The sequence below is a fragment of the Aulonocara sp. 'chitande type north' Nkhata Bay genome, linkage group LG18, assembly GCF_057382095.1.
Source record: "Aulonocara sp. 'chitande type north' Nkhata Bay isolate Kocher_YH1m ecotype deep benthic linkage group LG18, A_spYH_male_GT1.1, whole genome shotgun sequence".
In the NCBI taxonomy this organism is placed as follows: Eukaryota; Metazoa; Chordata; class Actinopteri; order Cichliformes; family Cichlidae; genus Aulonocara; species Aulonocara sp. 'chitande type north' Nkhata Bay.
Window position 1 is genome coordinate 4,083,414 of NC_141361.1, and position 27,916 is coordinate 4,111,329.

Sequence of the window (27,916 nt, forward strand, 5' to 3'; positions counted from 1 at the left end):
TCTAAAACCTAAAGGACACCGGCTCTTGAGGCCTGGAGTTGGCCACCCATGGTTTAGTCCCACAAATATCAGAACCGTATATCAAAGATGTAAGTGGCAATCAAGATATTACTCAGCACTGTTCGCAGAAGTAATCATATTTGGTAGAGGGGGTGGACTGTTATCAGCTAATGCTAGCTGGCTTGGTTAGCAATCTGCATTTATAGACTTGCTGTGCAAAACTTGCAGACACACAAACCTCATTTTTCTCCTCTTATAAATTAGTGCATTAACTACAGAGGACATAGAGGATTCCAATTAGCAAATTTATATAGAAATTAATTTCATATTGTTGTCATAAAGTGAGCTATAGAGACCACTGAAGGTGGCTGTAAATATGTTTATTTGTAATTGCATGCTAGATTTAAATTTTGTGCCCTATTTGTATTTTCCTGTGCGTTGCCAACCTGTCACAGTCCACCAGAAAATTCAATTCAATTCAATTCAATTTTATTTATATTGCGCCAAATCACAACATAAGTCGCCTCAAGGCGCTTCATAGATACAGAGAAAAACCCAACAATCATATGACCCCCTATGAGCAAGCACTTTGGCGACAGTGGGAAGGAAAAACTCCCTTTTAACAGGAAGAAACCTCCAGCAGAACCAGGCTCAGGGAGGGGCGGGGCCATCTGCTGCGACCGGTTGGGGTGAGAGAAGGAAGACAGGATAAAGACATGCTGTGGAAGAGAGCCAGAGGTTAATAACAGATATGATTCAATGCAGAGAGGTCTGTTAACACATAGTGAGTGAGAAAGGTGATTGGAAAGGAAAAACTCAGTGCATCATGGGAATCCCCCGGCAGCCTACGTCTATTGCAGCATAACTAAGGGAGGATTCAGGGTCACCTGGTCCAACCCTAACTATATGCTTTAGCAAAAAGGAAAGTTTGAAGCCTAATCTTGAAAGTAGAGATAGTGTCTGTCTCCTGAATCCAAACTGGAAGCTGGTTCCACAGAAGAGGGGCCTGAAAACTGAAGGCTCTGCCTCCCATTCTACTTTTAAATACTCTAGGAACAACAAGTAGGCCTGCAGAGCGAGAGCGAAGTGCTCTAATAGGGTGATATGGTACTACAAGGTCATTAAGATAAGATGGGGCCTGATTATTTCAGACCTTGTATGTGAGGAGCAGGATTTTGAATTCAATTCTGGATTTAAATGATGCTAACACACTGAATATGAGTGAGAGCCCGAGCCAGCCTAATGCATTGCTTTCCAGAATTGCGGTGTGTTCCAGCCACAACATCTGCATGTAAACAGAGTATCCCCGAGACGCCTGTTAAAATTTAAATACGACTTCACAGTTTAGCTATGGCTATTGTAACCATTTACTTTTTGATGCAGACAGGTTTAATTTGAGGCAATAAGGGGCTGCTGTTTGGCAGGCATCCATTTCCTGGGTGGCCTGATGGAAAAGCTGCTTATGCCAAAACCATAAACATAATAAATACTGTACAAACAAAGAAAAATTAAACTGAAAGGTTTCCAAGAAATTAAGATCAGATGCCAATCCGTTCACACATAAGGAGAACAGTGGTGCACGAACAGCTGATGTTTGGGGCATGTGTGGTTCTTGTAGTGCTAATCTGTTACTGGCTTTGTTTTAAATGTATTTTTAAATGACATTTTAATGTAAAACGCCATTATAACTTGTCAACACAATTCAGTCACAGGATATTTGTTCCCACCCTGTTAAACAGAATAAATTACGCTTGACTTTTCATGGGAAAATGAGATCTAATACAAGTGATTTAATAACCAATCTCAAAACAACCATGATGACTAAGGATTTTAAATCCCAGATTTCAGCAGCGTGCTGCAAACTGGGAGGCCTGCTGGGTCCAAGATGGCCCTCATTTAACCTAAGCATCAGAGATTTCTTTTTTATTATATATTATTTAGACAGAAAAACAAGTTTTTAAATCATCTAATGCATCTCATTAAATAAGAACAGCTCAAAAGAGTCAGAAATACAAAGATGTGAAAAAAGGGAAACCAGAACTTCCTCTTTTCTAAAGCAGCTGTAAGTTGTTGAGGTGATTACTTGTGGTAACTGATATTTCAGCCAGCTCTAACACGCAAAACAACAACAACTATGTGTTTGGGTGCACTGACACAAACTGTCCTGCATCTTTATCGGCACGACTTTTTTGCAGTAGGACGCAGGGATTGTGTCTGCAGCCCTGTGCTGTTGTGTCTTCAGTGAGGATGCATCGTCATGGAAACCAAGAAAATGGAGCTTTGAAACAAGTGGGTTAAAATACAACAGCTGTTAGAGATGAACCCAAACTGTTCACCAGGACCTGACTGTGACAGTACTGCATACATAAATATATGGAAAGTTTCAGGGATTCAGAAACTCTATTAGTGTGACAGAGTGTGAGTCTGCACAAGGCCACAGCACTGACGCATGTGCTGAGACACACACACACGCGCTGTAGCAGCACAACTTATATGTGCGTAGATAAACAACACTCAGTGTTTATTAATGAGCTTTGTGGATGTTATGGCTGAGAAATATGTGACTTCTGACCAGCCCGCAGCACGCACACACACACACACACACACACACACACACACACACACACACACACACACACACACACACACACACACACACACACAGCCATCCGTCAGCATGAAGGCTGCCATAAAGAAAACAAGAAGGGGCCCTCCTTCACAAAATGTAAGCTGTATGTTCACATTCAGAGAGATAGCTCTGCATCGAGTTTGGATGTTTTTCAGCAAGTCAGCGATAAAGGCAGGAAAATGTAGACGTTTAAAAAGACAGAAACCCCGGACGATAGAGGCCAAACACAGACTGGGTGCTTCCTCAAAATGTGCCCAACTTCTGTCACCTGATAAGGAGATTAAACCCAGTAAGATAAATAAAATATGTAAATTAAAATTTCAAACAGAATAAATCACAAAGAATGTACATCCATCATAAAGAAACGAGAGTCGTGCACGAGGGTGAAAATAAGACTTGCAGTGTGTTACCTTAAAGATAAATTATTCACAGTCATACTCGCTACACGTTAAATTAAATTATCACCAGAAACAAACCACAAGCCAAATAAATCCTGATCTGAATCACTGAGTTCTGACTTTAAACGCAGGAGGGTGAATTTAGGCTGTGATGCTAAACCTGTTGACATTTCTCAGCTTCGGGCTGCTCTGAGTCATCGGTTGTTTATGACAAAACATGCGATGTAGAATATGCTCAACTAGACACCACAGGGTGGGAGTTAAAGAGTTTTATTCCTCCCTTTTTGTGCTGTTTGCAGTGCACTGGGTCACCGGTGACCTTGTTTTAAAGCCGTGAATATTTCACAGAGAGGATGCTCTGTATATTTAAGAAACCTCATTTGAAGTCATCCAGCTCCTAGCCATAAGTCAAGGGCGCTTCCTGTGTAAAACAGAAGTTACTTTTCCTCTTCCCCGCCTCTCTCTCCTCCAGCGCGGGCCCAGGGTCACGCCATATTTGGTGTTTGCTTTGAGCGGTACCAGATGGGCGGCGTTTACTGCATCGGTGAGGTTCAGATGGTGTCGAGTAAGCTGTCAGTCGCAAAATAAGGTCACAAAGTCACCCACCTCGTACTGTTAAAATGGCGCAAACCGCACAACTGCCACCTGAGCCGGATACCACAAACCATGAATCAGAATTTATCAGGAAGTTCATAAAAAGGCTAAATCATCTGCTCATGAGACTCCTTCAGGAAGGGTTTAAAGGAGTGATTTACTTACTAAGATGATAACAGATCGTAATGTCCTGGGAAAGAGTTGTCAACAGTAAAGCTCAGCAGTTTACGGGATTTGCAGATACTAAAAGAATCTGTAGTTCATCACAGATGGTTTGAGCCCAAGAATGCTCAGGGCTAATATTTATACAGTTAATAAATATGATGTTATCGTTGTTGTTTTTCAAGTTACTGCTGCACTGATGACGACATCGCAAGTAGAGGAAAAGTATACTTTTAATAAAGGTGTATTTTAATTGTGAACAAACTGTAACATTGACAGATTGAGTATGAACATTAAACGACATGTGAAACTACACAGTACCAGGCTGGACTAAGATACAGGATGACCAGTGACTATCACCTACTAAGGAGGCCTGTACTGTGAGAATAGATGGTGGTTCACCTCTAACCAGTTACATGCTTACAGTGCACACTGGGAGCATATACAAAACCAGCACCTACTGACCAATAGATTTTCTGGAAAACAGCATCACCCTTCATGGAAGATCCTGTGGACCTGAGTGTGCATACAACACTGTCTTACATCACACATGATTGCATGAAAAAAATACATTAACAAAATATATAATTATTTTTGACTCTACCTTTGCCTTAACAAGCTGTGATGCTGAGAAGTCTGTTTGCCTATCTTATTGAATCATATCTGTTATTAATCTCTGTCTCTCGTCCACAGCATGTCTTTATCCTGTCTTCCATCTCTCACCCCAACCAGTCGCAGCAGATGGCCCCGCCCCTCCTGAGCCTGGTTCTGTCGGAGGTTTCTTCCTGTTAAAAGGGAGTTTTTCCTTCCCACTGTTGCCAAAGTGCTTGCTCATAGGGGGTCATATGATTGTTGGGTTTTTTCTCTATTATTGTAGGGTCTGCCTTACAAGATAAAGCTCCTTGAGGCGACTGTTGTTCTGATTTGGGGCTGTTTTTTAAAGAAAAGACCAAAACTAAAGCTTGATTTCTTCCTGAGCAAAAACTACAATCACGGCTGGATGTTATAATTATTTGGTGCAGCTTTCAGCTTTTTAAAACACTTTATCTGCTTATCTGCTCTTGTCGTCCTCTCCTTGTCTCTGAAATGGTTTTAAGTGGTCCTCCCCATGTCACCTGGTAAATGTCATGTTGTGACCTCATCATATCAGCACCACCTTCTACATTTAGGCTTTTAACTGCTGCCCTTCAAAATCCAGACGCTGGCTGAGGATAGTTTTGTCTGTGAGCAGCATTACAGAATCTAGAGGTCAGAGCGGTAGCACCTTTGCAATAAAACACTCTGTAAAGTGACTATAAAAGAATGAAAGACCTTGAAAGAAGTGAGAAAGTCCTCCATTTCTCACCAAGTAAAAGTCCTTTCGTATTTTCATTTCGTTGTTTCTTTCTTTTCTGATTTTGCTTCCCACACATTCACTTGCCAAATCTCAGTCAAACTGACAGAAGTTCAATTTAAATTCCTGTCGGGAGTTTCCCAAAGATAAGACGCATCACGCTGAACTGCGGGGAAATCTACAGACGATGTTTTGATGGAAACCTCCTGGGCTTGAAACTTTAGATCAAGGTAAGAGCGAAATCATTTCAATGAAGTGCCGTAATGGACAGAATAAAGAATAAATGGCTAAAAATAAAGTCAGACTGAGGGAAATGTCTGATATTTCTCCTCTATGTGATTATAAAGTTTTGTGACCCAGCGTTTTGAGTCTGTATTTTTGAGTTTCTTATGTTAAGTTTGTGATTGTGAGTTCTTGTGTAATTAATAATTGGATTTAGCTGAGGTTTATTCTGCTTTTTGTTTCATCCATGTCTTGGTTTCTGTGTTATGTCTCCTGTCCAATCTGTGTTTCATGTCTGTGTTGTGTCCATGTTGTCAAACTCGTGTCTACATCTCTCCATGTTTCCTGTTTTATTTTGAAGAGTCAAGTGTTTCCATGTTCATTGTGTTGTGTTTTGCTTCCCCCTGTGGCGTCATGTTCATTTGTGTCAGCTGTGTCTCCCCAGGCGTTTCTACTTCCCCGATTACCCTCCCGTGTATTTAAGTCCTCTGTCTTCTGTTCTTTGTCGGGTCATCTGTTGTCAAGTCTTGTCAGGTTTTACTCATGTTCACGTTTCTCGTCATTGGTTCGCATGCTCTTAGTTAATCTTAGTTTATCCCAGTATAGGTTTCAGTTTAGTTTTTCCCTCGTTTCTTGTTTAATATATTGAGCCGCATTAAAAGCTCGCTTTATGTTATACTTCATTTTTCTCCTGCGTCTGCATCTTGGGTCCACTTCATAAACACACAGGTGTGTCCCGCCGTGACAAAGATGGACATCGCTTCTATGTGTGAAATGTGAAATCAGAACACAAGTGCCTCAAGCCTGTATTCTTTCTCACGTACAGCAGGGGGCAGCACCTCTGATTGAAACTAACTCAGTCTATAGGAAAATAAAACTATGTCCTATTTGATTTATGACCTCGGTGGATAAATTTGAGTTTATATTTAAAAAGTTAGATTCAAGATTGATCCCAAAAAGATTTTCATGTTGTATCATATTAGTCCAATGACCCCAATTAGTGGGAAAAGGGATGACAGGCAGGGTGTTCACATTAGGGCGGACCTATGTCCTAAATGTTGCAGTCTGACTGATGGCCGCAGTGACAATAACAATGCCTAATAACGAATAAAAGGTCAAGGCCGCTGGTGTTAAATGTCAAATGGAATTGGAAATCAGGAAGATAAACTGTAACCATGTGATGTGTTTGTGGAAGTTGGCTTCCTTCTTCATTTGTCTTTATATACAAAGTGGAAGCTGGACGCAAACTTGAAGAAGAAGCTGCTGGGCCGTCTCGTAAGTTTGCTTTCTTGCTTCCTTGTTTGGTTTAAGCGATTTCCATCCTTTATCCTGGACTCCTGCCAACAGATTTTCACAACACTTATTTTCCTTCCCTGTTCATGTTGTTGTGAACTTTGTGAACCTGTCAGTGTTGGCATTGGAAATAGAAACTCTAGTAACTCTCACATCGAATCCTTGTGAAAATGAAGCTGAAACGTTAATGAGCGCTGGTGGAATCTGGAGCGAGAGAGCGGTAAATAATCTCACGTCCTTCTTAGTGGAGTTAGATTTAATTAATGCAAAAAAATAGAAAGAGAAATGTTTCAATTAGTGTCCTCTGGCTCATTAAAGCTGAAGAGCAACTAAAAAGGGGAAAAAACCCACTTATTTGGCATTTATTCGCGTTTTTATGAAAATTAAACTTAAGTGGATGTTCCCAAATCATTTTTCCAAAAATAGCAGCAAAGTCCTCACAGGCCTCTCATCCTCTGGGAAATCATGGGTCTCTGGGAATAGAAAGTGGAGCGTGTCCACACAAAACAGAACATTTCCTCCTGCCAACACTATCATTAGCTGCAATTATTTCAAGTGAGATTTTTTTCACCAGGAAAAACAAAATGCTGAATTGGTTTATGGAACTCATTCTCAAGAATAATGTGGTGGATGAAACGGCAAATATCAAAACGGCTCAGCTGACCCGTTTTGTTCATGACAAGCCTTAATGTGTGTAATAAAAATGCCACAGGAACTGGAAACCCCCTGTTCTGACTTTAACATGTATTTCCTTCCCATCAAACAAATTCTCCTGGAACAGCTAAAGGCTGAGTTCAGGTTAGTCACTTTGCTTCTTCAATGATTTTTCTGTCACCACTAAAACTTCATAGAAATTTCATGGTTGCCATTTTGCTGCAAGTCTTTCTGTGCATATTCCCCTTAAGTAGCCCAAACCACATGGGTCAATCTGTTTGACTGTGACAGTAATGACCACATTTTCTTTAAACCCCGATGCAGTAACACGACCTGAGAGGACCCTGGGTGTCTCCTGTCTCACAAGAAAATGGCATGGCTAAAAGTAATTATCTCAAAAGGCCAAGGGGATGTAGCACTGTCACCTATAGAAGCTTTTAGCAGGAATATTTTATACAACAGGAAGACACCAGCGCTATTTTTTTAAACGTGTTAGTTTCATGCTTATATTTCATCACCACACTAGAGACAGGATAACTCATCTTTCAAAAATAAAGAAAAGGGTAATGCTGGTTTTCTATCAGAGGAAACCGCTAAGTGATAAGTAAGTCCTATGTGAATAGTTTTTATATTATGTGCTGCTTCCTTATGCTCTGTCTATGCTTTACTGAATTTATCAGCGAAAGAATAACAATCATTGTCTCAATATAAGCAAAAATAATCATAGAATCAATACAAGGGCTCAAAAATTCCTGGAGGGAGATTGTAGAAAGTATTGGAAAACAGTGGAGTGGAAAATCTAGAGAAACAAACATGTTTCCCCTGAAAAAACACAAACAAAACAAAAACAACCCCACAAAGGCAGTACTGATTCACTCTGTTATGCAGATGACACACTGTTACTATAACTAGTAATGACAGAGAAATATAGAGATACTTTAAACAAGACATCTTTTTTTAAAGGTCTAAGCTATATAAATCGAGGTTATTATTAATATTATTGGTGGTTTGGTTAGGTTTGCCTTTTTAAATTATTAGATAATTGTTTTTTACCCCCCCCCAAATAACTTTACCTTTTTAGCTAGTGCTAAGTGGCAATACCTACATCTAAATATTAATTTCATATAGTTAGCAATATGTGTAGACATGTTTAAGTCTGGCTATGAAATCTAACTAGCTTACCTATGCTAATATTTGCTAATGTTACAGATCTGCAGCATGTCTTTGCACCACCAGCTGGTAAAATTAGGGCGCACAGACATTCACCACACATTTAATTTTGTTTGAAAAGGAAACACATAAGTCTGTAAGAAACATGTATTTTTATTTCAGTGATACACTGATCAATACTTCTGAGCAGAGCAAGTCACTGTATCTTTAAAGAGTGGTGACACTCTAAGAGCACACAGCAAACACACAGACCACAGGGAGATAAAGTTGGTTGTGGGTTTAACACCGACGAGTCTTACACACACACACACACACACACACACACACTGCAGACAAATAGATGTGACACCGTCGCCTGGGCACAGACAGACATCAAGACATTCGTTCTGGTTGGTTGTTCGGCCTGTCAGAGTGACAAAGAGTCTGATGAGGTTCCTGAGTTTCACTGCTTTCTGACATTACAGCGAAAGGAGTGAAACTGGTTGTGTGCACAGATAACAACTTCCTATATACAGCCTCGTGACTCATCTTTACGGGGAAGCCAGATAGATATCCTTATAGAGGAATTAAACAGATAAACAAGCAAACAAAGAAACAACAATCATCTGCGGCCAGGTTATTGCACATTTTCAGCTCAGCAACATTTTTCTATAAGACTTCTGTTTTAATCATAAATTATTTTCTTTTTAAATTTAAGTCTGCTTTGAAGCATCGATTTGAACATGTCGATTGCTGCCGCATTATTTATTGTAACCACGTAAACCTTATCTTGCCAAAAGGGTAGTGAGCTACAGCTGCTTGTTGCTCAAAGCAGCAAAGCCCTAATAATGCGTAACAATAAGTCTTAATTTAATAAGTTACACAAACATGTATCACCAGTACAGCTGTCATAATGGAGGAAAACAGCTGCAGAGAATATGTGTTGGGCGTTTTTAGCATGTGAGTCTGTGAGGATTGATGCACTTTTGGAGGCAAGGGGCCGTTTGAGGAACTGCAGCTTTCGACACTTCTGTTTTGGCTTCTTTCTTCAGCCCTGGTGGTTACTGCAAGAAAAAAGCCTCAAATGTTCACGCAATTAAATACAAATGGTACCACAACTAAACATATTCTAGGGGTTTCACTTCATTGCCACCTCAGAACTTTGTGTACATGTTTGTTTGTTTTTAGCTGATATGTGAATTTAAATTCAGCTCTTTTGATTTTGTAAACGTGATCTTTAAAGCACTGAGATAGGAACTCACAGTATGAAGCAGACTGCCAGTTTGCGTCCTGATTCGGAGCTTTATATTTTTATTTTGTCTTTCACGTTCTCTCAAATATGCACCTGAAGGCTCTTCAACATGGCTGCAATGGCTGCTTTGCTTCGGACCATAAAAACCACTTGATGAAGTCCAGAAAATATACGCTATTTATATTAAAATACACACATCCAGCGTGTACCGCTGTGTGTATCTCTGAGACACATGGCGTTTTGGCAAAGCGAGCAGCTCAAAAGTGCTGCATTCACTGGCCTACTGAACGTTGCACTCATAATATTTGATGTTACAAAAAGCGAAATTCCAGCAGAACTCCTAAATACCATTTTTAAAAAATGCCCTTTTAAAGAGAAACAAAAAAAGCAGTAATTCAGCAGAAACCCAGCGTGCTTACAATGCAGAATTCCTCCACATGAGCCATTATGGCCTTCACAAATCAGAAATTCCACAGCTGCATCCCCTTCAATAACGTATCAGTGTGAACATAGTGCACGAAGACAGTGATAATTGAAGCGCTGAGCTACCCACTGCCTTTTCCTTTGAGTGGAGCTCTAGATGCTGCCAACTCTCTGAATGTTTTCAGTCTGGCATGCTGCCCCTCCATCTACTAAATCGTGCAATGCACTGCAGTCCACTCAATCTGTCAAAGGCACTGAATCCTCTCAATTAGGAGAGCTACAAAGTGTAGCCAAAACACCCCGGTGTTTTCATACCAGTGAATCTGCCAAAGCAATTTATTTATAATACCAATTTATTAATATTGTCTCTTGGTTTCAAAGGAGAACCACGCAAGCTAAGGAGCGAATCCCCAGGGCCTGTGCTGCCTCTGGGAGCTGCAAACATTCCAGTCTGGAGGAAATAAAAGTCGTTTTATTTTGCTTGGTATGAATCTGGACAGCAACGGATATTCATCGTGTAGAAAAAGCTACAGAATAATAAAGAGCAGTCGGTACATCAGAATGCAAATCAGCTGGTGTAACTGCAGAATATTAATGATTATGTGTCCTTTCCCATAAACTATTCATATAAGCAGTTCTTTGTAGCAGTGTGAAGGACTCCATATGGGAGAAAGAAATCCAGAGTTTAAACTGTAATGGAATCAGGTCCACAAGACCCGGATCTTCAGGTGTAACATGGAATCAAATGTGCAGTTATTTTGAGCATGTTCATGTTTCTTAACGCTCACACCTCTGCAAAGATCTATTTAGAAATGTGTGAACGTTTTACAGCACTTGCATTCACTTGTAACCATTTTTTCACACGCTTGTTTAAACAAGACAAATTAGTTTTAAAAGATCTCCGATTCCACGTCCGCCTTCATGTTTGTCAGCGTGTTATTCGTCTTACAGCTACTTCCCTCTTTACGTTGAAGGTTAGTGTTTATCTGTTTTCACTTCCTACCTTTGTTCCGCTTCCCTCCTTTCCCTCCTTTCTGTTCTTGTCTTTCCCTCTGTCTTTGTTGGATTGTCCTCCTGTTTTTTTTCTCTAGTCTTCGGTGTCCGTTCCCTTCTTTTTGACTTTTCCATATCAACTTCTGTCAGACTATCCCGCAGTCTGCCTGTGCCTCCTTTGGTTTCTTCACCAAAGCAGTGCATTAAAATCTCTTGTTTTACGCCCCGCCTGCCTGCATTTGTGTTTGTTTGAGAATTCCAACTTTACAATTAAATAAGTCCATCTCTATTGGGACCTCTAATAAATTACCCCCAAACTACGTTAAAAACCTACACATTCTACTGAGTGTCTGTAAGATGGCTGACTGACTGTCTTGGTCAGTACAAACCGTTCTCACTTCCTACCAGAGCGCTGTCTGCTCCCTCCATGATTTATGGAAAATAGTCTGCACCAACACAATGACCTGTCTTGTATTACTCTTACAGAGACGTGGTGTGTGTGTATTTGTGTGTGTGTGTCAGGAATCAGCTGTTCTCTGTTGTCTTTGTTAATGTAAATGTTTGACGGCTTTCAGCTAACATAATGCAGCTTGTGGCAGCCATATTGGATGTTCTCAGTCTTTCATAATAAGAACAGCTGAGTGTTTATTCTGCATTATTATTGCTCTGCTTTAGTGGACAATGCCAGTTTGTGGCGACTCTGACTCATGAGGGAGACTGTGTCATCTACCAATAGAAAAGTTGGCGGTTTGCTTCCTGGGAGAACCTCAAGTCTGCTTTTCAAAATGTCCTTGGGCGAGATAATGAAGCCTGGCGTGTCCATCAGTGTGAGTGTCAATGTTAGACAAGGTAAGAGAAAAGCACTTGGACGAATCTGTGTGTGATTGGGCTACTAAGGCTTGTAGTAAAAAGCTCTATATAACGGTGGGCTTAAAGAAATGACAGATGTACAGCCCAACGTTGTTGTTTTGTAACCAGTTTCTCTATAAAGGTGACAGTGGGAAAGAAAAACTCCCTTTTAACAGGAAGAAACCTCGAGCAGAACCAGGCTCAGGCAGGCAGCTGTGCTGTAAATGTATATACATGTGTATGTACAGTATAATAATTGAGAGGGGAGCTCCCTGTCACTGTCATGTCAGTCACACAACTGGTGAAGTGAGCTCAGACGCTCCCTCACCTGCAGTTAAAATATTCTGTTCACGAGGGGCAGCCAATCAGGAGGAAGTTTGCTTAAAGGCAGGAAGAACCGACTGTAGTAGAGTCTGCTTTCATTTATCCTGGCTTAATATGGACTAATGGTCCCTGGTTAGTAGTCTAGACGCAAATTGAAACAGCATTTGATTCAACGACGTCGGCAGGAAGCTTGACGGGTCGATTGAACTCAGTCAATCGACTGCACTGCTTTGACCTTGTGTCACAGTGGAACAGACCGGCTACAAGGGCATGAAAATATGAATTAATGAGTGAACGTGTTGGAGGAATATTAACGACTGAAGTCATTCATCTCCATAAATATAGTCCGTTCTCTCCTGGGCTCGTCCCACAGAAATTATTATCGAGTCAGACTCAGAAATATCAATGACTTTGTTCAGTTTTATACAAACTTTGTTTCTCATTTCTGGCTGAGCTGGATGAGCTACACTTCAAATGGTCATTGTTTTCTATCTATGGAATATTGTTGCATTAGAGCCCCTCACTGAAGGCCATCCATCCTCTCTGACAGTCCAAATGGCAGCCATTTTAAGCAGGCATGAACGTCGTACACGTTCAATAAGCTGCAAAGTGCACATCATAAACCACAAAACCAAAATGAACCCTTAGCAGTGCTGGAGATGGTGCAGGGTGGATGTGCTAGTCCTCTCTGTCATTTCAAAAGAACAGTTCCCAAACTGTTGTGACAGCCGGCTCTATCTTCCACTCCATCACAGGGTCCTGCCAATAATCCTTCCTCCCAACGCACACCGCCGTCGCCGCCCGGCCTCAGATACACGCTGTTTAGAAAGGAGACTTCAAGAGCTGCAATGTCCTCGGTTTGTGCAGATATTCAAAGGAATCGTGATCTCGTCTCTGCATCTTTCATCATCACTGGTGCCTCTGAATTTAAATGAGACAGCCCACCTGCCTGGCAGGCTGGGACGTTTCCTGACTCAAGCCTGGAAGAAAAGTGCACCAGCCATATACTTTGATTACTTGCCCATCTGTGGCCTGACATACCTGTGGTGAGGTCTACACAGAGAAAACACTTCACAAATAACAGGAATCATGAATATTCAGTTTTCACATTGAAAACTCATTCAAGTAAGTCCATAAACTCCGTGTCATAACCATTGTTTGTGATATTTCGTAACGAGTAATAAAAACTTTGTGTTCCCAGCTGTGTTTGTATTTTATGTTCATATACTGCGGCTTTGTTCTGTGATTATTTGAATGCCTTCCCCTTTCTTTATTTTGTTAAGCACACATAAAACTGGTAGTGGAGTGCTGGCAAAGATTGTCTCATGCTAATAAGGTACATGGCCAGAGGTTCCACTGTAAAAATGTTGAAATACTGATTATATTATTGCAATCAATCATTGCAAAATAGCTGTGTCTGATTCTGTTCCTGCTGTCACACCATGTTGTATTTTTTAGATCGACAACTGACCATATTTGGAAAAGACGGGAGTGCTACGATATATCTATAAAGCATATAATAGTCTGCAGAGGTGCAAGGAAACAATACACAAACCTTCTAATTAGTGTTAAGTAAAAATGCTTGAAAGGCACGAATGTCATGTTTAGGCATTAGCTGAGGAGAGGTCACCTATCAGCTACAGCTGCCTGTGTCACCGTCCACCTGTCAAAGTGATAACACCCTTAACTTTAAACTTAAATCGAACAGGAGCGCTACAAAGGAGTAACTGTACGGGTATTATTAGCTAAAGAAAGCTGTAAACAAGCTGACGTCATGACTCGTGCACATTTTAACCTGGTGATCTCTGGGGACCGACACACCAGAGTGTCGGTGTTAGAGGAAGTGCAACATTTTGCACAAAAGTTCTTGTAATCAAGACTTTACTAGTCACTGAGTTATGTCCGGCTGATGTTCACGAAGCAGTTGGCCAGATGACATCGTGGACACTGGCACAAGTTTCACTTATTGTTTTATTTTTAAATGTAGCCAAACTAAACAGGAATGCTTGGATCCACTGATTCAGACACATCACAGACACGATGAACCAGGAAGAATGGAAATCTGGAAGCCCGAAGTTCCATCTCACCGCAGGCACAGCTAAAGGTTACGTTAACCGATGCTACAATTGCTCTTGATTGCTTTGAGATTTGTGCTGATTGAGTACCCAAATTGAGTAATTACATTCACATATCAAGTTTAGCTGACACTGAGCAACTCGCAGTGAACGTGACATTTTCCAGATTTCCTTTATTTATTTATTTTTTGTTCCACATGTTTTTATTTTATTTGAAGAAAGATTTCTTGACTGCTTTTCTCCCTTATTGGTAAGTCACACAACTATAAACTTCACTTCCCATGTGTGCTTGCATGACAGAGCACAGGTGGGCTTTATTTGATCTCAATAAAGGCTCTGAGACAAACATTTGCAATGATGAAGATTTATTTACCGAAAGCTTGACTGAATTCACTGGAATTAAACAGGAAGCAATAACAAAAGTGCCCCGGCTCTTTAATGAACAACACTGAGTAATGTAACCTTAATATAAAGAATTTCAGACACACAGCTGGATTGCAGTATTATTCTGTAAAGAGGTGCTGGATAAGGCTAATTGCTGCTTATCTGTTTCCTGTGACACTTCCAGCTCCAGAGAGACTACAGCAAACATTCTGCTCCTATCACATCTGTACAGAGGCTCCATCTGGCTACCAAAGCTACCCGGGGATTGTTTCGTAGCAGAAGATTTCTTTGTCTTGCTTTCAGCCCAGCATTAGAGAGCTCCATCTCTGGTGTCAATCAATACAACTGCAGCTCTAAGCCCACCACTAGCAGCTCTGCTGTCCCTGTGTCCCACACCATCTTCCTTTCCATCTGTCTGCACAGATCCCTGAGGTCCCTCCTGGCTTCCAGACGGAGCCAGACATGGTCCAACATCAATCAATATTTCTGCAGGGCTGTGCTGATGAGCAGAGCTCAGAGGGTTTCTTTTTTCTTTTTTTTTTACATCGAATCAGAGCCAGGTGACATTTCTGAGAAATTTCTGGGAATGGAATGAAAACTCCTAATGGGAAATGGCTTTTAAAATAGTATCAGTTGTTTTGCATGTTTCAGCTCATTAGCTGCTAATTGGAGACATACTCTTTTACATGAGTGACTATCATTAGATTTTACTTTAGCTTCTTATCTTTTAAGCCCTAATTGTTTCCCATTTATTTAAGCAGGATAAAATTTGGTTTGCAAAGATTACAAAGTTACCTGACAGCTTTAATTCAGTGAATAAGATTTCACCAAGCGATAATCTGACTGAGATATCTCAATAAATATATGATGAAATGTTTACATTCCTTTGATATTTGACCTGAATCTGACCTCAGTCACGAGTGCCAAGCCTTACAGAGCAAAACAGAGAATTTACTGATGGATTCTTAAATTGCCGCCTTCAGGGGTTTTGTGCAAGGAGGTCAAAGTTTTGTGTCTCTTCGGTCATATTACAAGACTTAGAGGGCGGCTCAGTCCATCAGGAGTGAGGACAGAAGCTGTCTGATATAAAAATCCTTTCAATGCTTTACCCCTCCTGCCTCTGCACCCAGAATCGAGGGTAATAACTCCTCGCTGCTTTCTGGAGACTTTTCTGTGATGTTTATGATCCCCTTTACCAGCTAGGCCTGAGTGCACAGGAAAAGCATAAAACCTTCTCCAGAATTAGCTTTAACATCTTGCCGTAAATACGACGCACAAAGAGAGAGGAAGATTCGCTGAGACGTTTAAAGGAGGCAGTGAGTTCACAAGCAAAAGATGAAGTCACTTGAAGTACTTGCATCAAGTAACAGCACATCGCCACATGTGGGTCATGTGACTTTGGTGAACAATCTCCTGCCTGGCTTCAACCAGAGCTCGAACTGTAAAAAAGGAAACTGTGGTTGTGACCTTAAAATGGCATCAGAAACGGGACTCTCTGAGTAGCAGTAAAAGCAGCTTCGGGCTGATCTCGAACAACAACTGCATCCATTTCTAACACTCATAGCAGAGCTGCAGACTCAGACATCCACCCCAGCCTTGTTTTTCTCCGTCTGTCCGTCTGCCCAGCTCGGCTAAACTGACCCGCTCAGCTTTGGATCTAAGTGACCCCTGTCACCGGCGTGTCTGCGGCTCGCAGCCAAACGCCAGTGGAGTGAAATTTGACGTGGCGGGCGTTTGCTGTCTTCAGCCACAACAGTGAGACAGCGAGAGTGAGAGAGAGGGAGGGGGCAGCCCTGGAGTGAGTGGTGCTGGGTGCCAGGCTAGACATGGAGGCAGGACAAAGTTGACTCTCAACTCCAGCTAACCCCGAGAAGAGCCGGGGGGGTGGGGGTGAGAGCACCAGCGAGGATGCGTGTGTGGGGGGGGGCACCCAGAGTCTGGATGGGGTCTGCTTAAAGTTTCTAGAATAAGAGCCAAATTATTGAATTAAAGACATGATCACGCAGCATCATTACAAATACATTTTAATTAGATTAGTTATAATCAGACTGTTTATTTGATGGTTGTTGTTAAAGCTACATCTAGTATATGATTACATTACATTGTATTAATTAATTATTTTTGAATAAAACACTAAAAAAACAAAGCAGAATACTTTATTTAATCTAATATTTAACTGAATTACTTTATATTTTATTCTTTTTTGCAAAATAAGTTCATAGTTACATGCATGTAATCCAACACATGGCAAAATATGCAAGTAAATTCAATAAACGTTCATATTTATAAAAACAAAATTAAGTCAGCCAGTGTGTTATTTGTTGATGAGCAATAAACACCAGGAAAATGTTGGGAAATAAACAATAAATTATTTAATAAATGTAAATAAATTGTGAATAAACTATTTCTGCTTTAAAAGCTTCAGATGTGGTGAGACAAACCACAAATATGTACAGTGCTGTAAAAATTCTTCACTTCCACCTTGCATGCATTAAAAACACACACATCTCCACCAGCTTACCGACGTCTCACACATCCAACACATGGCTGAGGATTTCAGACAGGCCTTTGATTACGTCTCGCACTTCAGGAAAAAAAAAATCCGGCGAGAGATATTCTTGTAATTTTCTTCTCGTCATCAGTTTGTCTCTCGATGATGGGAGCTGACAGAACTGGGACCGCGGCGCTCGCGCGAAGAGGCCGAACACCTCCGAGTCTTCACTCTGTTGTACCATCTCATTATTTTCAGACTCCGTCCCTCGACTGTTTAAGATTCACGCCAGGAACGGCGTTTGGTTTGGTTTCCAAGACTCGGCGGGCCTTAAAGGTTTAAAGGAAAAAAGAGAGCGACGGGGAGGAAGGAAGGAAATGCTGACGGCCTGTGACGGCTGTTCGTCATCCACAGTTCTGAATAAAGTTGGTACTTTTATATCTCAGGTTTCCTGGGAATGTCAGTCTGTGTGCTTCCTTTATTCTCCTTTGTTTCTCTAATAACTGCCCGTTATTTAAATGCATCACAGTGTTCGTTAACGCTACTTTCAACAGAAATTTCAATTGAAACAGTCTCCATGTTAACATCACTATGCTAACATGCCTTAAATGCACCAGCATGCCTCTGCTTACTGTGTTCAGCATCATCGATAAGAAGAAGGATCCGTTTCATTTTGCTGCAGAAACTGTAAGACACACGAAAAACATCAACAGTGAGGATCTGCTGGGGCCCGGTCAGTGAGCAATCTTAGATTTTCTGCTTTCCGTCAGATAAACACAACTCTGACTGCAGACACATTTGAGCCAGTTGTAGATGCTTCACAGTTAAACGATCTCTACTGGCTGATAATAGTTTGAGATGCTAACAGTTGGTGCTTAAAGGTGCTGCTTTATGAGCATTCAGGAGAAGAATGAACATCATCAGAATCCTTAAGTTTATTTTTAATTAACGAGGCAGACGTGTCCTCGTCTGGCTGTAGAACAGTTTTCTTATTTTTTTTTCTTAGTTTATCGCCTTCTGCTCACACAGAAGCAGCTGTGGTATTATCACAACTTTGCACGTGCAGCAACCGGACATCAGCGCGCTGAATCCTCCTTTGGGTTCTTTGCTGGCTGGGTGCTGAGGCAGGAAGCCAATTTATAGGTGAGGGACACATGAAACTAACGGGCACATCAAACACCTTTCAGCTGGTTCTCTTTTAGGCCATTTTTAGTTGTCAAGTTTTTCCTGGCTTATAGATTTTTAGCCATCAGAGCGGCAGCGTTTCTCAAAAACAGCTGGACCTCTGTGAAGAGCTGGTGTCACACTCTTCTCTTTTACAGTCTGACATGAATGAAAGGCCAGATTATTTTTTTACCTTTTCACACTACACAGCAGATTGTGCTCAGTTGCACTTGTGGGCTAAAACAAGATGGCTGCCGCAGACAGAGCTGTGAACGTCTATTACCGAGTTCACACTGGCCTGTAAGTCACACTGAATATCTGAATCTGGAAATTCCTGCAGTTAATAACTGACTCTTGCATAGAAAATCAGAAATGCTTCTGATATCAGTCACAGTCTTTAAATCAGGAATGTGACACTTTCTGATTTCCCCGGGATTTGCTGTTCTGTGTCTGTTGTTTACAAACCTGAAGCCAGAGAGGGAAAAAATGACTTCCTTTCAATGGCAGAGTTATTATTATATAACAAAGCGACATCTCTATATAAATGTGCCCATTTGGCTGATACAGGTGTTAATAGAGCTGGAAATACCTTCACAATGCACTGTCCCTCTTTCATAGCAATTACTTAACAATAACAGGTGCCGCTTTTCTAGCCAAGCTTAAAGTGAAATTGTTGGGCTATTAAAATCCCATAGCTCTGAAAATGTTATCGCCGTCTGCTCCACTTTTAGAATCAACTCGGTCTGCTCTACAGATAAGAGGACAGGTCGTTGGAAGAAATATGGCCGCACTGGTCCTTTATCTGCCCTCGCCAAATGATTCTACATCCACAAGGACACCCGAGTGAGTGAGTGGATTTGGGATTCAGCAGAGAGCGAGCCGAGACGGCCGAGTTCATTCCTGCCTCGTCGGGGTACATATCAGATAACGTTGTCGCTTTCGGTTTGATCTGTAATTTCCTGGAAGACGAGGAGCGATGTGACAGATGGCGCTCACGGTGAAAGAGCTGCCGAGGACGAGGACATGTTGGGGTGCCGTCAAACCTCCAGCGAGACTGGAGAGCGGGCAGGGACACGAGGAGGGGCCGGCCGTCGCTTCTACTTCTAGTTTCCTGCATTTTCGCTGCAAAAAATCCCCTGAATGCAAGACAAGAAGACCCCTGAGGTCAAAGAGTTTAGCATTTGTTGAATCACATTAATGTATATTTTGGAGCCTCGCTCCTGCCAGCTCACATCAGATGTTTCTGCTGCTTTCTTTAATAATCAATTAAAGGAACATGCAGTTTTTGTAAGAAAGACCTAAAAAGCACAGATTTATCCCCAGCTCTCTGTTGGTGCTTTAAAACTGGCAGCACTTTATATTAAGGTAAACCTACTCACCATCAACTCTTTGTCTGTTTGCAGATTAATCACATGTTATTAGCTTTTCATTTGTCGTGTATTACTCCCTTTTTTGCGCAACCCTGTTCTACGAGAAGCAGGTCATCAACTTAAGCATTTCCCCTCTAGTTTCTTATAATTACTGTGTAATGTTACCAAGTTAGGAAACTGCTGAGCATGAATCACAATCATAATGTGTTACTTGCTGTGGGGTTTGTGAGGTCAGGGTGGTGGGAGGGCTCGAGCCAATCCCAGCTGTGATAGAGGCAGCGTGCACCGTGGACAGGCTGCCAATCTGCTGCTGGGCTAACACCGAGAGGCAGACGAGCATTCACACCGACAGCCAAGTCAGAATCACCAATCACCATTTACACTTAGCAAGTTAGCACTTTCATATGATTTCAGTCAATATTACTATAAAAACATCTGAGCTGATAAATGCAGTGTGCACAGAATCCTTTTTCATTTCTGACTTGTGTCTAATCTTTTCATCTACACTACTCTGTTTTACGGTTTTATCTGCAGCTAACCCTAGCATTATCTGATGTTTTTACTGAAACTGCACCAACTACAAAATAATAACGCAATGTTAAATGTCAACAAAAATTAAATGTGAAAAGATTTATCCATAGACCAGAAGTCGGTACAGCGATCAGCATAAAAGTAACCTAATTTTCATCTACAATTATGATGATTTAATTCCCAACCAAGCAGATAAAACACACAGATGACATGACAGATGTGTCAGCAGTGGGGCGTAGCAGAGCTACGAGTCATTTCTTCTCATCACAACATCTTTTGCAAAACCACCACGTCCAACTGCTGTGCTGCACTTCAGCAGCATAAATAAATGGCACCAAAATAAACTTTAAGCACAAGTTTACAGCCATTTGATACACATTCATGCTTCCTTTAACAGGAAATTGAAACATCTGACTTCCTCATTCCTGACAGGCCAGAGGACCACACTGATGGACATCGAGCGCCTATCGAACGGAGGCAGCGCGGCCACACGAAGATTCTCCTCAAGTTCAAAAGTTCCTACTGTGAGGAAGCAACTATTCCTGCTTTCAGTGCAGCTCGTGGACTCGTTATGGAGTCAAACTCTCAGCCAACACTTAGCATTTATACCTCCACACTGTTGTGAGCTGGTCTGTCAAACAACATAAAAAACTGTCTGTTAATGGTGGCTGCTGTCCAAGAAATCCACTTCTCTGTTTTGCACTCGTACAAAAGAAAAACTATGAGCTGTCATCTGCAACAGCTGTTCTAGTGTTATAAACAGAAAACAGAGCATTTAGCATTTCTTTTGTAATTATAACACAGTGGCATTAAACTAAGGGTTCACAAACACTAGCACACTAATGAAGTCCGCAGCAGTGCTGTAATAAATGTTAACTCTGTGCCATTTGCCTTTTATTTATTTATAGCCTTGAATAGAGAATTGGACAGGATATGCCGGGCCAAAGGGAGTGAGGCGCTTCAACAAGTGGCCTAAAATACGCACGGTGACACTGCAGTTACATTTTGTCAATGTCAAACTCCTTTTATGGTGATTTCTGGGGTTTTAATAGGTGGCATTGGGCTGTATTGTACGGTTGCCTTGCAGATGAAAGAAACCACAAATGAATGTTCCAATGGAAAAGATTAAAGATTAGCAGTGGTGGGGCTAGCAGCAGAAATAGTAGCAGTCAGGGTGAGATCTCATCACTGCCCAACAGGAAACGCTCAATATAACATCGAGTGGGAGTGATTATGGTTAACTGGGTGATGGGTTAGGGGGGATGTTTAAAATACTGTATGCAGCAGGTGTCAGCTTAGATTTCAGGTGAGCTGTAAAAGCAGGACCTTGATGTTTTAGGTAGACTACCGTGATCAAAGGGGGATGGGATACAGCACAGGATGCAGATAAAAAACATGCAGCTGACTCAAGCTGACTGCCTGAACTCTTGATCACTTTTAAAAAATATATTTGTGAACTGCGTGAATACTGACACAGGCTTTCAAATCACATGGGACTCTATGGGGGATTTGCTTTCTTCTTTTAGAGTCAGCCTCAAGTGGACATTAGTGGAACTGCACCTTTTGGTACTTCTGTCCGCAGGCTGCTGTAAGGATAAACCACAAAACCCACCTCATTAATGCAATTAAATGCAAAATGATATCACACGCAACTAAATATATCCTTGAGGTTTCAGTTCACTGTAGTCACGGTAACTAAAACATACTTCCAACCTGCAAAGAAGTTGTCATCTTGCACTTCCTTAAAAATGTAACCCAAGCTGCGTTCAAAGATAGACACAGTGTTGTGCAACACGTAACCAAATGATTTCAGCTTATTTTGAGTCCTAAAATCATTTTTATTAAGCTGGGTTAATGTAATTACACCATCTTTTCTGAATGTCTGCTAACGCTAAAGCAGACGTTACTCTTATTCTGTCGTGTTTAGAGATGCAGAGAACGAGAACATGGGCCCAGTGTGTTTTTACCTCTCAGACCCAGCTGTGTTGAAATGTTTTTCTTTCCTTCTTTGCAGTACGAGCAGTAGAGACAGTAGTATCAGCAGTGGAGACTCAACCTGCAGCTGTACCCATTACACAGCTTCTCGCACACACACACAGTTGTTCATATGTGCTACACAGCTGCAGCCTCCCATTGTTCTGCTTTATCTCCGCTCCCTTAAGTTAACCAGCCTGTTTCTCCATTACACACAGCATGATGCCTTAATTAAGACTGATGCAGGATTGTGTGAAAGTGATCCTGCTGATCACATGACCAAACAATGAAATAAAAAATAAATAAAAATCATATAAAGAGAGACGGACCCTCTAAGACCTGCAAATTCATGTAGACAAAATGTCCCTCACCCCCTCATTATCAGTCCCTTAGTCTGTCAGGTACACTGCAAGTATGTGGACACACACTGATAATCACCTATGACTCATCGTCCGCTTACTTTTGCATGAGTACACGATGTGTGTAACACAGACAGGGGTGGGTGAGGTATCATTGCTTCGTGTCTGCTCTCCTCTCCGTAACGTATTCACAGTCACACACTGAGCAGCAGACAGCGGCGGTAACCGATGAGTCACCATCCTAACTTCTCATCAGGTTGCCGTTTGTCTCCATCTGGCAAAGATGAATGAACAGAGTCGGGGATGAATTTATGTCAGCCAATCAACAGCCAGACAGGCAACACGCATGATCGTGGCTCAAGAGTTGGGAGTTCGCCTTGTAATCGGAAGGTTGCCGGTTCGAGCCCCGGCTCGGACAGTCTCGGTTGTTGTGTCCTTAGGCGAGACACTTCACCCGTTGCCTACTGGTGGTGGTCAGAGGGCCCGGTGGCGCCAGTGTCCGGCAGCCTCGCCTCTGTCAGTGCGCCCCAGGGTGGCTGTGGCTACAATGTAGCTGCCATCACTAGTGTGTGGATGGGTGGATGTGTAAAGCGCTTTGGGGTCCTTAGGGACTAGTAAAGCGATATACAAATACAGGCCATTTACCATTACTACAAGACCCCCATTACCATGGTGATCCTGCAACACCACTCATGAGGAGGTTGCAGTAGCAAACACAAACCGAGGAGTGCAAAGCTATGAGTATTCAGAATATTTTTACCACTGCAAATGACTGGAAATCTTTACATTTAAATTAGCTGTGGGACTTTCTTATGTTCACAGGGAGGGGGGGGGGATCTTCTTACAGGGAACCTGTGGGCTGCCGTGTTTTCACATGAGTCCAGATGAGCCAAGGCAGTGTCCAGAATACCAGAATATGATGGAAAACACAGCAGGATTAAACGTGCCTCAGGTCTAGATTGTTTTATGTTAAACTGATGACCAACATCTCATTCAGGCTTGGAAAGGTAGAAGTAAAGGAGGAGGAGTCAGTCAGTTTCAATCTACAACTTCACTGCTAGATGTCACAAAGTCTTACGTACTTGTCCTTTAAGCACCGATCACCAATTATTGGGAAAATTACAGAAACCAACCTCGTGTCTGAGATGTTTTCTGTGAATCCAATCTGATTGTAAATCTTAATAAAGGTAATATTTCTCTCAAAAATACCCTCACCTGTAATAAGAGTCATTCAAAGGACAAGAAGTATTCCCAGTCACATTTCAACCAATCAAAATGCTCCGTATCATTTTTTTTATTCAATTTGATTCTATTTAATTTTATTTATAGAGCACCAAATCACAACAACAATCACCTCAAAGAGCTTTATATTGTAAGGTAGACCCTACAATGATACATACAGAGAAAACCCAACAATCACATGACCCCCTGTGAGCAGCACTTTGGCAACAGTGGGAAGGAAAAACTCCCTTTTAACAGGAAGAAATAGCATTCTCCTATTTAAATATCTTTAAATGTTTTGTTTTATTACATCGCTGGTGCAACATCAGCACATGAAAGCTCATTATTGAGTGTCACAGACAGAAACAACACGAGAGTGTAATGAAGACAGATCACACCAGACATAAAGCAGTGTCTGGGTCACTGTGTAGGACTGTATAGCTGAAATGCACATCTGTATTAAGAGTTTCTACATCCCCTGACGTGGTCAGGGTCTCCTTTTACTTGTATTGTCAGATGGAGGCACTTTTAACAGCACATCTACAACACAAGCAAACACATCACCTAGGTGATGCGGGTCCAGCTCTCTTTTCATGTAGAGGAAGTGATGATTTGTTTCCAAGTGCCTCCGTTGTACATTAGCACTCTGGCCGAGGGCTAACATCCTCAGCCAAAAACAAACACTTCCCAGATCTTGTCTGCTGACATTTTAAGCAAACTGTCAGCTTAGGTAACTATTCATGGTGTGTTCCACACAAAAAAGCGATCAGAGCATTTAATGTGTCACCCTGTAATAAATCCCACCATCCTGAGACTATAATATCAGAATCGATGGGATTCATTTTGAAAAAGGCGTTTTAAACCATCTATCCCTCATCACAAATGTCATTATTGTCTGTTTGAATTCATACTGAGGCCGTGTTTGCAAACGTGCAGAAATAATTAATGACGAGATGAAAACAAATGCTATAAAATCTCTATATGTTAATTATGGAATATCAGTGGATATGATGTGAACATGCTCATCCATATTCTTAAATTCTAATCTCACGCAGAGTTTCGTAAACCCACTCTGTTGATTAACCCCGGCCGCCCACCCACCAAGACCAATTACACTCGCTCCCTATCTGCTATCGCCTTTGAAGCATCAAACTGTAAATCTTCCCATCACTGGGCAAGAGTGGAAAAGACAGTGAGTCAGTTTAGAAATGGAAATTGTCTCTGCATTCATCAGTGATTTCCTACAAACTGCTGCTACAGTAAACTGTTGTTTGATTACGGCAACAATTACAATCACAGTTATTTTGGCCACGGCTGAGATCACAGTTAACGGGACTGTTTGTGGACTGACTGGGTTTATTGAACGCATCTCTTTAACTGTTGCAACGTACCCTTGAAATTTGATTGTAATTCATCTGAAATAGGAATGGAAATATAGAAAGAAATGAAGTAAACACCAACAGGGTCAGAGCACTGTTAGGAAACGCAGAGCAGCACAGTGCGAACGTTATCTTCATTATCTTCCTTTAATAATTGTTAAAGGAGGAAAATGTCAATGAAATCTGAATTGGACTAATTTTACAACCCTAGGTGTGACGCGCCCTCGCTGCACACCTTTACTTGCTGTGTCAGGTAAAAGGTTGATTTCAGCAGTAAGTCAACACAAGCAAAAAACTCCCACAGACTGCAGATTCCTGTATGTTGACTTCAGCTGTTGGTGGGCTCAGAGCTGTAAGACTGAATGTCTATGAATGTCCTAACTATCTGTTGCTACAGTGCATGAACTGTGCAGGTGACAGTTTGCCAGAAAATCATTAAAATTGTCCAACAAAACCTTCTTTAAGCAAATAATGCTGTTTGTCATTTCTGCATCGGTTTCATTGTGATTTCAGGTGAAGTAATTATCATAATTAATCATTACAATACCCGATTAATCAGTTATTTCAGCACATCGCTGCAGCACAGTCCAATTCCGATACAGCACCACCACAACTGAGGCGCCATTCACACACAAACCATCATCCGCACACACAATCCACAGCGTCACATCACCGAGAAACGGAGGGGAAAAAACACGCAGACAACCCAAAATACACGCGCACAGACACACAACCCCTCCTCGTCACATTTTAATCGTTTATTGTCTTTTTTTTTCACGCAAATAAACAAATAAACCAAAACCCGAAAGACTGCCCTCCTCCTCTCCATCCTATTGATACGCAAGGTGGCATCTCTCCCATCCACACCCTACACCTAATGCGCATGCGTGCCGCGGCAAACAAAGGACCAGGCAATTAACCGGCGGGGTACGGCTAATAAAGTTTGACTCGCTGCGTAAGCAAACCGATACATTCGAGCAGCGGCAGAAACAAGAAGACGAGTGAAAAGATGAACTCTGTGTTTGTGCGGGAGAGAATGCAGCTTAGATTCTCCATCAGCCACCCCCACCCTCCTCCTTTTCATCCTCCTCCTCCTCATCAACATCATCCCACAGAGGCTCCTCAACCCCCCATCCCTCCTCCATACTCCTTCTGAGTGCAATAAAACGAGAATATGAGATCAATAATTCATCTGAATCATGACACGGACTGATGTGGTTAGAGAGTGCATGTGATACGAGTCACTGAGTGCGTGCATGTGCGCGCGTGCGTGTCGCATTCAGGCAGAACGGTGTCACACCTCCACAAAGACAAAGAGGTGGGGCGAGCAGAAGAGCACTCTTCTTATTTCTGGATGTTCAACTGTTTACTGGCTGCGAATTATGAGGGGGGCACCCCCACCCCACCCCCGAGCCCCAAATCCCCCCTCCCCTCTGCGGTGCGGAGCAGTCTGTGGAAATTATATAATCATAAACGATATCAAAGCAATCAATAAATAATAAAGAGCACGCTGCTCGATCGCACTTTGAGCGCTGTCGAGGTGATTTTTGCTTTTTTCCCTCAATAAAAGTGAGAAAAACGAGACCGTGTCTGAGCGCGTGCTCTCCCAGACTGTACACACCCCTTTTTAAACTCGTGCACATTTTGTCGCCAGGAAAAGAAAAAGAGAAAAAAAAAGAGCACAGAAGAAAACAGAATTTTACAGTTTCCTAATTTCTCCCTTTCTAAAAAATATTTGATTTCCTTCTTTTTTCACGACATCTCCACGTCCTTTGTCTCATCCCCTGCACTCGCTCCGCGCGGCTGTCCAAACGGAGAGATGGGAAAAGACAAAAGGAATAAAGAAAATAAAAGAGCCACGAGCATGTGAGCGGCTCCGTGGGGCAGTAAAAGAGGAGAGTGGGGCGATGGAGCAGCTCTTACCGTGTGCACTGAAGTTCCGACACGTTCTCTGCGCTCCTGGCAGCTTCAAGCAGCGGCTGCTGGATTTTTTTGCGGCTTCTCCTGCGCGCCCAGCGGCTTGTGCCTGCTACACGGTACGGCTCCGCGGCGATCCTCCGCCTGCGCGCACACGCATCTGAACGCACGTGCACGCGCGAGCGGTGTGCACTCAGAGCAGCAGCGTGAAGAAAACGTACCTGTTCCTAACGACTCGCTTTATTAAAGCTCTGTGGTGCACGCGTCTTTATTTTCATTTATTTCTTTAGGATCATAAAACACTTAATGCTGCTTTATGATCATTTTATCACTGCTGTGCTGCTGCATATGTGTGACCGAGCGGTGTCTCCAAACGTGAAGCTCATTTTTTTCAATCCTTCACACAAAATGATTCATTTTATTTTATTTATGCATTTAGTAAAAAAAAAATTACTCTGATATTGTTAGGAACGGAAATTTCTCTCTGCGCTTCTTTTAGTTGCAATACTTCATTCTTGCGCTCCGTCTTTCGTCAGTCGTTGCTTTAGAGCGCCCCCTGCTGTTCACTTTATTCACGTGTTTCCGAGGACTTGTTGGTAGGCGGGACGCACCTGTTGATTCACAGACTGAAGAAACTGTCATCTGTTTATTGGACCAGATTTTACAAACTAAAAATGAAAAAAAAAAAACTCAACTTGTTTCACATTTTAGGAAAAACTGTTGACTCCAAAAAATGTTTACCCGCTTCTCAATGCTCCACTGTTTATGTTTTAATG

At 41.9% G+C, this 27,916-nt stretch overlaps 1 protein-coding gene across 2 annotated transcripts in view; it reads right to left on the minus strand.

Annotated features, from left to right (window-relative positions):
* The window catches only part of basp1 (brain abundant, membrane attached signal protein 1), a 49,188-nt gene extending 21,884 nt beyond the window's left edge, over nt 1-27,304 (minus strand). Inside the window, exon 1 of one of the 2 annotated variants that reach the window (XM_086271968.1) lies at nt 27,147-27,304. The gene's annotated coding sequence lies outside the window, so the exon portion shown is untranslated. Of the gene's footprint in view, nt 1-11,112; nt 11,435-27,146 lie in introns of those variants that run through there. The other variant, XM_086271969.1, reaches the window with a different exon arrangement.
* Nucleotides 27,305-27,916: the final 612 nt, after the last annotated feature.